Source organism: Cervus canadensis, chromosome 27 (genome assembly GCF_019320065.1).
Source record: "Cervus canadensis isolate Bull #8, Minnesota chromosome 27, ASM1932006v1, whole genome shotgun sequence".
NCBI classification, from domain to species: Eukaryota; Metazoa; Chordata; class Mammalia; order Artiodactyla; family Cervidae; genus Cervus; species Cervus canadensis.
Genome location: NC_057412.1, coordinates 33,640,546 through 33,654,494, shown reverse-complemented (window position 1 = coordinate 33,654,494; position 13,949 = coordinate 33,640,546).

Here is a 13,949-nt window from a genome sequence, read left to right as displayed (position 1 = left end):
ATTTATGCTGCTGTAAGTAGAATTATCTTAGTTTCATTTGATGATTGTTCCTTGCTAGTGTATAGATGTACAACTTGTTTTTGATTATTGATATTAAATCCTGCAAACTTGCCAAAGTAATATGTTAGTAATTTTTTTGTAGATTTCTTCAGATTTTCTACATACAAGATTATATCATTTTTTAAAAAAAGACACTTTAAATTCCTTCTTTCCAATCTGTGTGTGTGTATGTGTGCATGTATGCAAGTATGTAATATGTATTTATTACCTTTTTACCTTCTTGGAATCAAGTAAAATATTAAATAGAAGTGCTGAAAATGGACTTATTTGTCTTTTTTTTTTTTAGTCTTAGAAAGCTCTTAATCTTTCACTAAGGATGACATTATCTGTCAGTTTTTCCTGGGTTCTCCTTACTAGGTTGAGTCACTTTCCTTTTATTATGAATTTTTCAAGTAATTTTATCAAGAAAATGTGTTGGATTTTTAAAGTAATTTGTGTCTATTGAGATGATTATGTGGTTTTTATTCTTTATTCTGTGAATAAAGTTAGTTACATTAATTGACCTTTATATGTAAAACCAAATATTCATTCCTGGGATAAATCCCACCTGGCTGTGAGATATAGTGGCCATTTTATAATTTATATGTAATCCTTTTTACATGTTGCTGGACTTAGTTTGCTGGTATTTTCCTGATGTTTTGCATCTGTATTCACAAAAGTTATTGATCTGTAGTTTTCTATTTTCTTTTTTGTGATGTTTCTGTTTGACTTTAGACTCAGGGTGATACTGACCTCATACCATGAATTGGGAAAGATGAGAGGAGTAATATACAATTATACTGTCTTTTATGATTACCTACATAGTTATGTTTACCAGCACTCTCTTTTTAAGTGTGTGTGGTTTTAAATTACTACCTGATGTTACTTGTTTTCAGGTTGAAATACTTCAACACTACCCTTATATGTTGAATATGTTAGTAAAAAAATTTTTTTAAAGGTGAAAATGTTTTATTTTCACCTTTGTTTTTAAAGTGATTATTTTGGAAAAGTTAGCTGATTTTGATTCCAAGTTGAAACTTTTATTTTTTTTCTTTCAATATTTTGAATGTGTAATACCACTGTATCCTGACATCCACTGTTTCTGATGAGAAGTCAGCCTATTCTTTTTGGAGTTCCCTTGTATATGACAAGTCAGTTCTACTTGCTGCTTTCAAGATTTTTTTCTTTGTCCTTGACTTTCAGCATTTTGATCCTGAAATGTCTGCTGTAGAAATTCTTTTATTTATCAAGCTTTTTGGATGCACAGGATGATGTTTTGATTAAATTTAGGACATTTTTGACCACTATTTCTCACAGTATATTTTTCTTGTTCTCTCCCTTCTCCTTCACATACTTTCTTTGTGAATATATTGCAATGGAATATGGTATGGTATTGCAATGGAATATATGGTATCCTACATTCTTCTGCTTCACTGACCATGCTAAAGCCTTTGACTGTGGGTCACAACAAACTGTGGAAAATTCTTAAAGAGATAGGAATACCAGATTACCTTACTTGTCTCCTGAGAAAACTTTATGCAGGGTAAGAAGTTACAGTAGGAACTGGATGTAGAACAATGGACTGGTTCCAAATAATGGAAAGGAGAATGTCAAAGATATATATTGTCACCCTGCTTATTTAACTTATACGCAGAGTACATCATGCAAAGTGCCAGCTGCATGAATCACAAGCTTGAATCAAGATTGCCAGAAGAAATATTAACAATCTAAGATATGCAGCTGATACAACTCTAATGACAGAAAGTGAAGAGGAAATAAAGAACCTCTTGATGAAAGTGAAAGAGAATAGTGAAAAGGCTGATTTAAAACTCGACATTCAAAAAACGAAGATCATAGCATCCAGTTCCATCACTTCATGTCAAAATGTGGGGAAAGAGTGGAAATAGTGTCAGATTTCATTTTCCTGGGCTCCAAAATCACTGAGGACGGTGAGTGTAGTGACACAGTTAAGATGCTTGCTCCTTGGAAGAAAAGCTATGGCAAACCTAGACAGCATATTAAAAAGCAGAGACATTATTTTGTTGACAAAGGCCCGTCTAGTCAAAGCTATGGTTTTCCAGCAGTCATGTATAGATGTGAGAGTTGGACCATAAAGAAGGCTGAGCACTGAAGAATTAATGCTTTCAAACTGTGGTACAGGAGAATACTTTTGAAAGTCCCTTGGACTGCAAGAAGATCAAATGATTCAATCCTAAAAGATATCAACCCTGAATATTCACTGGAAGAACTGATATCGAACCTGAAGTTTCAATGCTTTGGCCACCTGATGTGAAGAGCCAACCCATTGGAAAAGACCCTGATGGTGGGAAATATTGAGGACAGGAGAAGGGGGTGACGGAAGATGAGATGGTTGGATGGCATCACCAAATCAATGGACATGAATGAGTTTGAGCAAGCTGCAGGAGAAAGAGAAGGACAGGAAAGCCTGGCATGTTGCAGTTCATGGGGTTACAAAAGTCCAACACAACTTAGCAGCTGAACAACAATTCTTCTGAAGTCATGTTCATTTTTCCTTATTCTTTTTTCCTCTCTTTTCTTTGCCCTTGATAATATTTATCAATCTATCTTCCAATTCATTGCTTTTTGTTTCTGCCAGCTCAAAAATACAGTTGAGTCTCTCTGGTAAGTTCTTTATTTTGTTGGCAGTACTTTGGAACAACAAAATTTGTATTTGATTGTTTTTGTTTGTTTTTTCAACACTTTCCATCTTTTTGCTGATGTTCACTATTTTATCATGCCTTCTTTAAATTCTTTAAGCACAGTTATTTTTATTTCTTGATGATACTTGTAACAGCTGCTTTTAAGTTATTGTCTGCTAAGGGTACTATGTACTCTGAAAATCAATTTCTACTGCCTGCATTTTTTTCCTATGTATAGATCACAGTTTCCTGATCTTTGCATGACTCGGTTTCTTTGTTGAAATTGTCTGTTTTAGGTAACAGATTGAAACAATTCTGGATCCTGTCTCCTCCACCCGCTCCCCAGTCATTGTTTGCTTGTTTTATTTGTGTAGTGACTGGAAAGGATTAATTCAGTGAAGTCTGTTTCTCTCAGTGTGCAGCCTCTGATGTTGCCCTTCAGAGTGTACAGCCTGGAGTACATGCTCAGTCCCCCGCTAACCTACAGAAGGATGAATGCAGTTTTATTTGAACTCCGACTGTCCTTTTACCTGATCTCCCTCTTAAGTTTGTATGTTCTGTCTCTAGCAGAATCACATTCATTTAGCCTCCACTAATTGCTAGCTGATTGATATATTCCTTTCAACAACTCTCTGGAGGCAAAATGCTTCTACAGTCTTATCTAAATAAAACATCAGCTACCCCATTTTCAGAGAAAGATTCAAAACTTCTTTCAGGCCAGTCTGAAACTCCTTTAACCCTGGGGATGGATGGTTCTTCTTTTCCAGTTATTTCCTTGGATCTTATTGTTAAGCTTCTGTCTGGTTTACTTGTTGTGGTCATGGAGCTCCTTGCTGCAGTAACCATCTCTTCTCAATTGTTATGCACCAAGATCTCCATTGATTTTTTTTAAACCCTGTTCATGGGTGTAAATGCTCCTCTTGTGTTTCAAATAAAGTCAACCCATTCATAAAGGGCTTTCTGTTCTGATAGAAATTTCACGTCCTTCTGTGCAGAAACTCTGTGCCACTGCACCTGAGCTGGAGTGCCCTGATTTTCTTGATGAGACTGCTCTACCCTAAAACTGAGCTCTGGGGTGGTGGTTGTGTGATAACTCTAACCTATGTTTGCCTGGAGTAGAGCTTTTGCAATATGAAGCTGGGGTAGGGCGGGGATGGGTAAAGGTCACAGGAAGAAGTCATCACTTTAGACTAGGAACTGGGAGCAGAGTGAGGAAGTCCCATCTTCTCAGTTGCACCTGCCCAGACTAGAGGTGTAGCCACACTAAGCTGATGGAGGAGAGACTTTGAATAAAATGGCACAGACTAAACTTGCATAGATTTTCTTGAAAAAAAAAAAAAAGGTTTGTACATTTGCTTTTTGCAAATTCCCAGAGGACAATTCCCAGAGATTTAAAGGGATTTAAAAAAATATTTTCATGAGTTATGGTTGTTTTGCTGGCAAGAGGGTCCAAGAAGAACATCACAGCAGCATTCCACAAGTGTTTCTCATCCTCTGTACATTCTTACTATCTGGTAATTTTATCTTCTCATATTTCGTATTTTCATTTCACTACTTGTACATTTGCTTTTGGAGGGCAGATCCTTTGTTTCTGAGTCGTCCACACTGTTTTCAGTGGTTGTTGGTTAAATAAGTATGCCATATTCTCCACATCCAATAGTCTAGCTAAACCTCCTTTCATTCAATATTAAATACTTCTCTCTAACTAGCATGTGTGTGTTCCCTGCCCTGTGAACTATGTCTACTCCTCAAATTTATCTCTGGTCTACTTTGACATGTCTCAAAATCCACCGAGGCTCCACAAATAAAAGCAATGGTTTTAAAACCACTCTATCTCCTCAGTTCTGTTGTACTACCTCGTATTCTCTACACACTGTTCAATTACATGGAAGTATGGTCACGTGAGGGCTTCCCTCAGGTGGCTCCGTGGTAAAGAATCCGCCTGCCAAAGCAGGAGACCAAGGTTTGATCCCTGAGTTGGGGAGATCCCATGGAGAAGGAAATGGCAACACACTTCCTCATTCTTGCCTGGGAAATCCAGTGGACACTGGAGTCTGGTGGCTTATACAGTTCACGGGGACGCAAAAAAGTCAGGCACAACTTACTTACTGAGTAAGTAACAACAATATGGTGTCCTGAATTTACAAATGACAGGTTTAAACAATATCATTGTGCAAGGTGAGAAGTAGACTTATTATATGCTTTCAATAATATTTGTAATGATAATATAACTAACTTTTATTGAGTACCTATACTATATGTTTAGTTCAGTTACTCAGTTGTGTCCAACTCTTTGCGACCCCACGGACTGCAGTACGCCAGGCCTCCCTGTCCATCATCAACTCCCAGAGTTTACTCAAACTCAGGTCCATTGAATCAGTGATGCCATCCAACCATTTCATCCTCTGTCATCCCCTTCTCCTCCTGCCTTCAATCTTTCTCAGCATCAGGGTCTTTTCCAATGAGTCCATTTTTCACATCAGGTGGCCAAAGTATTGAAGCTTCACCTTCAGCATCAGTCCTTCCAATGAATATTCAGGACTAATTTCCTCTTGAGAAATCTGTATGCAGGTAAAGAAACAACAGTTAGAACTGGACATGGAACAACAGACTGGTTCCAAATAGGAAAAGGAGTATGTCAAGGCTGTATATTGTCACCTGCTTATTTAACTTATATGCAGAGTACATCATGAGAAACACCGGGTTGGATGAAACACAAGGTGGAAACAAGATTCCTGGGAGAAATATCAATAACCTCAGATATGCAGATGACACCACCCTTATGGCAGGAAGTGAAAAAGAACTAAAGAGCCTCTTGATGAAAGTGAAAGAGGAGAGTGAAAAAGTTGGCTTAAAGCTCAACATTCAGAAAACTAAGATCATGGTATCCAGTCCCATCACTTCATGGCAAATAGATGGGGAAACAGTGGAAACAGTGGCAGATTTTATTTTTGGGGGGGCTCCAAAATCACTGCAGATGGTGACTGCAGCCATGAAATTAAAAGACACTTACTCCTTGGAAGAAAAGTTATGGCCAACCTAGACAGCATATTAAAAAGCAGAGACATTACTTTGCCAACAGAGGTCTGTCTAGTCAAAGCTACGGTTTTTCCAGTAGTCATGTATGGATGTGAGAGTTGGACCATAAAGAAAGCTGAGAGCTGAAGAATTGATGCTTTTGAACTGTGCTGTTGGAGAAGACTTTTGAGAGTCCCTTGGACTGCAAGGGATTCCAACCAGTGCATCCTAAAGGAAATCAGTCCTGAATATTCATTGGAAGGACTGATGCTGAAGCTGAAACTCCAATAATTTGGCCACCTGATATGAAGAACTGACTCATTTGAAAAGACCCTGATGCTGGGAAAGATTGAAGGCAGGAGGAGAAGGGGATGACAGAGTATAATATGGTTGAATGGCATCACCAAATTGATGGATATGAGTTTGAGTAAGTTCCGGGAGTTGGTGATGGACAGGGAAGCCTGGCGTGCTGCAGTCCACAGAGTGGCAGAGTTGGACACGACTAAGCTACTGAAGTGAACTGAATTTGCTTTAGTATTGACTGGTTTGATCTCCTTGCAGTCCAAGGGATTCTCAAGAATCTTCTCCAAAACCACAGTTCAAAAACATTAATTTTTGGCACTCAGCTTTCTTTATGGTACAAATCTCACATCCATACATGACTACTGGATAAACCATAGCTTTGACTAGATGGTTTTTGCTGGCACAGTAATGTCTCTGCTTTTTAATATGCTGTCTCAGTTGGTCATAGCTTTTCTTCCAAGGAGCAAGAATCTTAAACTTAAGAAAGTAGGGAAAACTACTAGACCATTCAAATATGACCGAAATCAAATCCCTTATGATTATACAGTGGAAGTGACAAATAGATTTAAGGGATTAGACCTGATTGAGTGTCTGAAAAACTACGGATGGAGGTTTGTGACATTGTTCAGAAGGCTGTGATCAAAACCATATCCAAGAAAAAAAAATGCAAAAAGTCAAACGGTTGTCTGAGGAGCCTTTACAAATAGTTGAGAAAAGAAGAGAAGCTAAAGGCAAAGGAGAAAAGGAAAGATATACCCAATTGAATGCATAGTTCCAAACAATAGCAAAGAGAGATAAGAAAGCCTTCCTCACTGGTCAATGCAAAGAAATAAAGGAAAACAATAGAATAGGCATGACTAGAGATCTCTTCAAGAAAATTAGAGATACCAAGGGAACATTTCATGTAAAGATGGGCTCAATAAAAGACAGAAACAGTCTGGACCTAACAGAAGCAGACGATATTCAGAAAAGGTGGCAAAAATACACAGAACTATACAAAAAAGATCTTTTATGACCCAGATAACCTCAATGGTGTGATCACTCACCCACAGCCATACATCCTGAAATCTGAAGTCTAGTGGGCCTTGGGAATTAACACTATGAACAAAGCTAGTGAAAGTGATGGAATTCCAGCTGAGCTATTTCAAATCCTAAAAGATGATGCTGTGAAAGTGTTGCACTCAATATGTCAGCAAATTTGGAAAACTCAGCAATGGCCACAGGATTGGAAAAGGCCAGTTTTCATTCCAATCCCAAAGAATGACAATGCCAAAGAATATTCGGACTCCTGCACAATTGCTCTCATCTCACAACATAGCAAAGTGATGCTCAAAATTCTCCAAATGAGGTTTCAGCAGTACATGAACCAAGAACTTCCAGATGTTCAAGCTGAATTTAGAAAAGGCAAAGGAACCAGAGATCAAATTGCCAACATCCATTGGATCATCAAAAAAGCAAGAATTCCAGCAAAACATCTACTTCTGCTTTTGACTATACCAAAGTCTTTGACTGTGTGGATCACAACAAACTGTGGAAAATTCTTAGAGATGGGAATATCAGACCACCTTACCTGCTTCTTGAGAAATCTGTATGCAGGTCAAGACCAATAGTTAAGACCAAACATGGAACAAAGGACTGGTTCCAAATTGGGAAAGGAGTACATCAAGGCTGTATATTGTCACCCTGCTTATTTAACTTATATGCAGGCAACTTAAGCTATTGCAAGTATTCTGATCAAATACCTTGGTCCAAATGCATAATTTTTTACTTGCTCACAATAATTCATTTATAGTCATTTACTTAGAAAAAATAAAAAGCAGATATTAGGTATTTATTAATGGTATTCTGTGTTAAATATGGCAGCAAGGTAAAGTTGTCATTTCTTTCAGTCTCCTTTTTCCCCCAAAATCAACTATGCTCCTGATCTCAATACTTTCTCTTTCATTAGATACACAGGGACCATGCTACATGGTTTACAGTAAGTAACCATTATGATCTGAAATGCCAAAGCTAACATCATATTTCTTAGCTCTAATATCATTAGACAGTCATATTTTTTGGCTGTGACAGCAGGGCTATGACAGATGACACTTTGAGAGTGTTGGGGGAGAAAGCTCACATAGCACTTAATCAAATGGTTGCAGTGTCTAAAAGGATTAAAGTCAAGCAGGCTATGACTCATAAAATTACGTTTTTGATTATTATCTTAAAACTGACAATGAAATACTGTCCATCTTAAATGTGTGTGTGTTTTCTATTCTTTTTCAGAAATAATTCCACAGGACAAAAACCAATATGCTTTCTCCAGAGAGCTTACACATACAATATGTAGACATGTATGTATATATTTATGTATTTTTTATGTTTCCTGAATACCTTACATAGTTATCTTCATGCTTATTCTTATACTTTGATTGTTTTTTGTAGTTATAATCACTTTTACTTTCTTTTTTTTTACTGTTTTATAATCTATGTCCTTGCTTAACTGATCATCAGTTCTTACTATATATTTGTTTTTTTCTATTGGAATTTTCCCTTTCCTATAGATTATTACTTTTCTGTATGAAGAGATCCTTCAGCGTTTATTTTAGGGTAGACTTAGCACTTCTGAATTCTTTTAGTTGTTGCTATTCCGTGTGTGTGTGTGTTAATCAGTCAGTCGTGTCCGACTCTCTGTGACGCCATAGACTGCAGCCCGCCAGGCTCCTCTGTCCGTGGAATTCTCCAGGCAAGAATACTGGAGTGGGTTGCCATTTCCTTCTCCAATGTGAATTTCAGTAGTAGTAGTTTAGTCGCTAAGTCATGTCTGACTCTTGCAACCCCACAGACTGTAGGCAGCCAGGTTCCTCTGTTCATGGGATTCTCCAGGCAAGAATACTGGAGTGGGTTGCCATTTCCTTCTTCAGTTTTTATTTTTCCTTCTGTTCTACATCATAATCTTGCTGGGTAGAGTACCCTAGGTTACAGGTTTTTCCCTTTCAAGACTTTAAATATCAATATATCATGCCATTCCCTTCTCACAGGCAAAGTTTCTGCAGAGCAGTAAGCGGATAGGTTTATGGGGGTTCCCTAGTAAAAGGCTCTTTGCTTTTCCCTTTCTGCCTTTAGAATCCTCTTTAACTTTTGCCATTTTATGATATGTCTAATATGGATCTGTTTGGTTTCATCTTATTTGAAACTCTGGTCTTTCTGTACTCTCTTTTCTTCTTTAGGTTTGGGGAGTTTTTAGGCATAATTTCTTCAAATACATTTCAGATTTATTATCTGTCTTTTGTCCTGGTGATACATTTCCATGACTCCCCCTTGCAATCATCCCATCTCATTCTCCCACTAATATTTTGAGAAAAAACTTAGCAACAAAACCAGTAAGATCCATTATCAATATTTTATCTAACAAAAATTTTATTTTTTAATTCCAAGTCTCTCTTACAACTTGCTAGTTTGACTCACTAACCATGGGATAATTAGTTATATCTTCTATTCTTTAGTAATTCTATTCTTCAACTTTATTTATATTTTATTCTTTAAATCAAATTAGATAATGGTGTTGAGAAATAATGCTGAAGCCAGGAGTTGCCTTTCCTTTGCTTTAAGTCAGGTGAGTAGCTGCCTTCCTCACATGTGCAAAATGAAAATGTGTTTCAAAACATTGTCCAACATAAATGCTCAAGGCTTGAAAGTTATCACATTTTTGAGAGCTCTCTGTGGTATAAGACACTGTGCTTTCCTCACTTTCCCTAAAGACACAATTTACTAATCTAGACATATTCACTAAAGCATTAACAGATAAATTTCTTGGAGAAAATAGTTATAGTGAAACACTGAATTACATATTATGAAGGAATAATAACATTCAAAATTGAAGAAGAAGTGTTTTTAATGTTCTAAGGAAAAAGTGAAGGATGTATCAATCCAGTGAATGTTGGACACAGTGTGATATAATCAGTTAAAAACGGACAAGCAAACCAAAGTTTTCCCAAACCAAATGGTAGTTATGTTTCCTTACTTTCTCCATTATTCTTCCAGCAACTTAATGGATGTCACACCACTTAACATAAATTCAAATTTTATTAAATCTTTAGTGGCTACAGGAGTAAGTAAAGTGACAATGTTCAATTACTATTAACTAGAAAATACATATGATACTCTAGAAACAGAAAAACAAATGCTTAGTCAAAAAATTAGAAATGCTCATTATAGTGTATCTTTTGAATTCTGTAGATGCTAATATTTTAATATATCTGATTGGGGTCAAGTTATATTTATCAATACTAGTTATCACAATAAAACATTATAACAAAAATATCGAAGGAGAACTATTCCACGTATTAGCAGCTTACATTAATAGGATTATATTATATTCAGTCTTCTTTACATAAAAATCTTTAGACACTATGTCAGTGTCAACAACTGCAGTCACTGAATGTTATCACAACTTTATGACACCTGTTTCAATATGTGATTCTACATTTTATACTTTAGCTTAAATTCATATTTGCTTCAATTAGAACCTATGAATATGATTTAAATTAATAAGGTGATAAGAGGGCAAGAGATAATTAGAGATATTTTTATTATTGAAAAATAAAACTTTCAAAGCCAAATTGTATCTATTTACAGCTTTCTTGTTTGTTCCAGTTCATTTTCATCAACTAAATGGCTCTCTTTAATCTAATTCATATCTGATCATCAACTTAAAATCCAATTTAGCATGATGTTAAAACATACCTAGAGCAAATAAATCATTTTTAACTAAAACTAAAATTCTTGCTTATAATTTTAACAACAGAAACATATTAAAACATATGCAACTCTTCCATATTTTATTGCATTTATTATTACATTATGGATTATACTAAAATAGCAAAATATTATTAAATTAATCTGTGTCAAAAAGTACATTTTACATTTTGGGACTTTTTTCCCCATGGTTTGAGCAGAATATTTCTAAATTGTTTTATCTTGCCACCAATGTCCTGAATTCTCAAAAGCAGTGAAAAAACTGTAAAAAGATTAATAGAGGAGAAACAAGACACTATCAGACATGAATTCTTTTCAGTTTTGGAAGGTAATCTTATTTTGAATATTTGTCATGACACCAAAAAAGCAGGCAGGTCTCAAGTCCCATGATTTAGGAAAACCTTCTTGGAATGCGTGTTCTTTGGTTATGCTGTTCATTCCTTCAGTGGTGGATTCTGAAGCCAGTGGTTTAATTGTGTCGATGACTAACTTTCATTGTGCAAAGAACTTAATTACATACTGTGGTTCAGTTTCTATTTTGCCAGGCAGCCGTTCAGCCATAAAAGAATGCAGTAGAAGTAAGTGGTAAAATGCAAAAGAAATTGAAAGCACATGATTTTAGTCAAGAAGCAAATAAGTAGCTTTCAAAGAAAAGCCTGAATACTTTAACTGGGAGCTGGATCGTACTCCTAAAACGAAGAAAACAGTTGGCAGCCACGAAGAAATATTCTGTAATTTCACTTACTGTTCAAAATTATAAAATCATTTGAACTTACTTTTGCACTCTGTTTACTAGTCAATTAATGGAATTCATCAAGTGAAACAAAATTATTTCTTAACAACATAAAATTTTTTTAAAGAATAATACTGTCCTTTGGAGGTATATGGTTATTCTCTATCTCCTGCCTTGAGGGATAATTACTTCAATTTTAAATATATGATAGTGATTCCTTCAGGACTAACAGGACAGCTTTGCAATAATCCCCAGTTATTAAGGCAGTCAGGGTTTAAAGATTTAGATAGCTTCTAAAACTTTATATTGTTTACCTGTTGCTTTGAGTTGAGCTTGTAATATCAAGACACAATGTTGAAAACATTAGATGCCTGTCTGAAACAGTACTGGCTTCAAACTATTAACTCTGAAATATATCTGAGTGATAATACTTAGTTTGAGTAGAATATTTTAATCTGAGGATGATCTATGCTTCCTAGTTAAAGTAGACCTGAGGGTAGGGGAGACAATGCACCCCGCATCTACAATTATTTTATGTCTCTCCTTATGTTTAGTTTTAGTAAAAAAAATAGTAGTTTATTACAACTGCATTTCAAGCGTTTTACTTTAGCATTTAACGCTAGCCATTTAAATTTGTATTAATTCACAGTTTGGGGGGACTTAAGAAATCTTTTAGTTCATTTTATACTGTCATTTCATCCTCAATTTAAAACATGTTGAAATTTAGCAAACACGGATGCTAAATAATAAACTCCCTGGAATTGTCAGTTGGTCTGAATTGGGACAGGACAGAGGAAGCATTCATGAAGTATATGCAATAGAGCATGAAGAGTCCTGATATTGACTTTGCAATCTAAAGGGCCTAACGTGTGAATTATTCTGCTCTGTACTGACAGTGTTATCTTGGATAGGACAGTGCCTCTAAACTCTCATTTCTTCGTGTAACAACTTAAGATGTGTTATGCAGGGCTGATGTGAGCTTTACATAAGACAATATGTATACAGTGCTTCACACATAGTAAATGCTTGGTATCCTTATACTGAACTGGTTCCAGCCATGGGCTGTGTCCTGCAATGCTGCCAATGACCTTTCTCATGAAGCATCTTAGGCAGGAAAGCCTTGCTAATGACCATGAAAATAATACACTTATATTCTTGATTCAGAGGAATCAGGGAACTTCTGGACCCTGAAATCACATTTTCTGTTGTTTAGGAATTCACACATTTAGGTATTGAGTGTGAGATTTTTGTGTGAGTGTAACATTGATATATAATCTCAAGGATCAACTTTATTACATGTTTTCTCTATAAACTTAAGCAAGCTGTTTAAGTGGATTGGCAAAAGATTGCCTGTTGCTTTTACTAGATTTTCTCTGGAGGTGAAGTGGCAAGTGAAGGCTGATATTTAAAAACTAGTGAGTTAAAGACTGTTTAAAGAAGGCTAATGTGCATAAATTATAGTATTAGAGTACTGGTACTGAGTGAAATAATCTCTTTTATCTCCATATGCACATAGGACTGAGGTTCACAAATTTAAAAGAAATCAGAAAAAAGTGAAAATGGGACTTCCTTGGGCTTCCCTGGTAGTTTAGCTGGTAAAGAATCTGCCTGCAATGCGAGAGACCTGGGTTCCATACCTGGGTTGGGAAGATCCCCTGGAGAAGGGAACAGCTACCCACTCCAGTATTCTGGCCTGGAGAGCTCCATGGGCTGTGTAGTCAATGGGGTCACAAAGAGTGCAATGCGACTGAGTGACTTTCACTTTCACTTGGTGGCCCAATGCTAAAGACTCTGCCTGCCAATACAGGGGACACAGGTTGAATCCCTGGTCCAGGAAGATCCCACATACCATGGGGCAAACTAAGCCCATGGGCTACAACTACTGAGCCCACATTTCACCACTACTAAAGCCCCCCAGAGTGTTGCAACCAGAGAAGCCACCACAGTGAGAGGCCCACACAGAGAGAAAGTAGTTTCTGCTCACTGCAACTTGAGACAGCCCAGGTGCAGCCACAGAGACTCAGCATAGCTATAAATAAGTAAATAAATAAATGATTTAACCCCCTCCCCCCAAACAACAACAACAAAAATCAAAATGGCATAAAAAAGCATTTTGTTAACTGCCTACACATTGGAAAAATAAGAAATTATAATTTTTTGTTTGGTGATGATAAAAGAGGTGTGATCTAATATGGATATTAAGGATTCTAATATTTGTTTATTACTCAGTACTTGGTCAAATGGGCTTCCCTGGTAGCTCAGCTGCAAAAGAATCCGCCTGCAAAGCAGGGCACCCAGGTTTGATTCCTGGGTCGGGAAGATCCACTGGAGAAGGGATAGGCTACCCACTCCAGTATTCTTGGGCTTCCATGGTGGCTCAGCTGGTAACAAATCTGCCTGTAATGTGGGAGACTGGGGTTCAATCCCTGGATTGGGAAGATCCCCTGGAGGAGGGC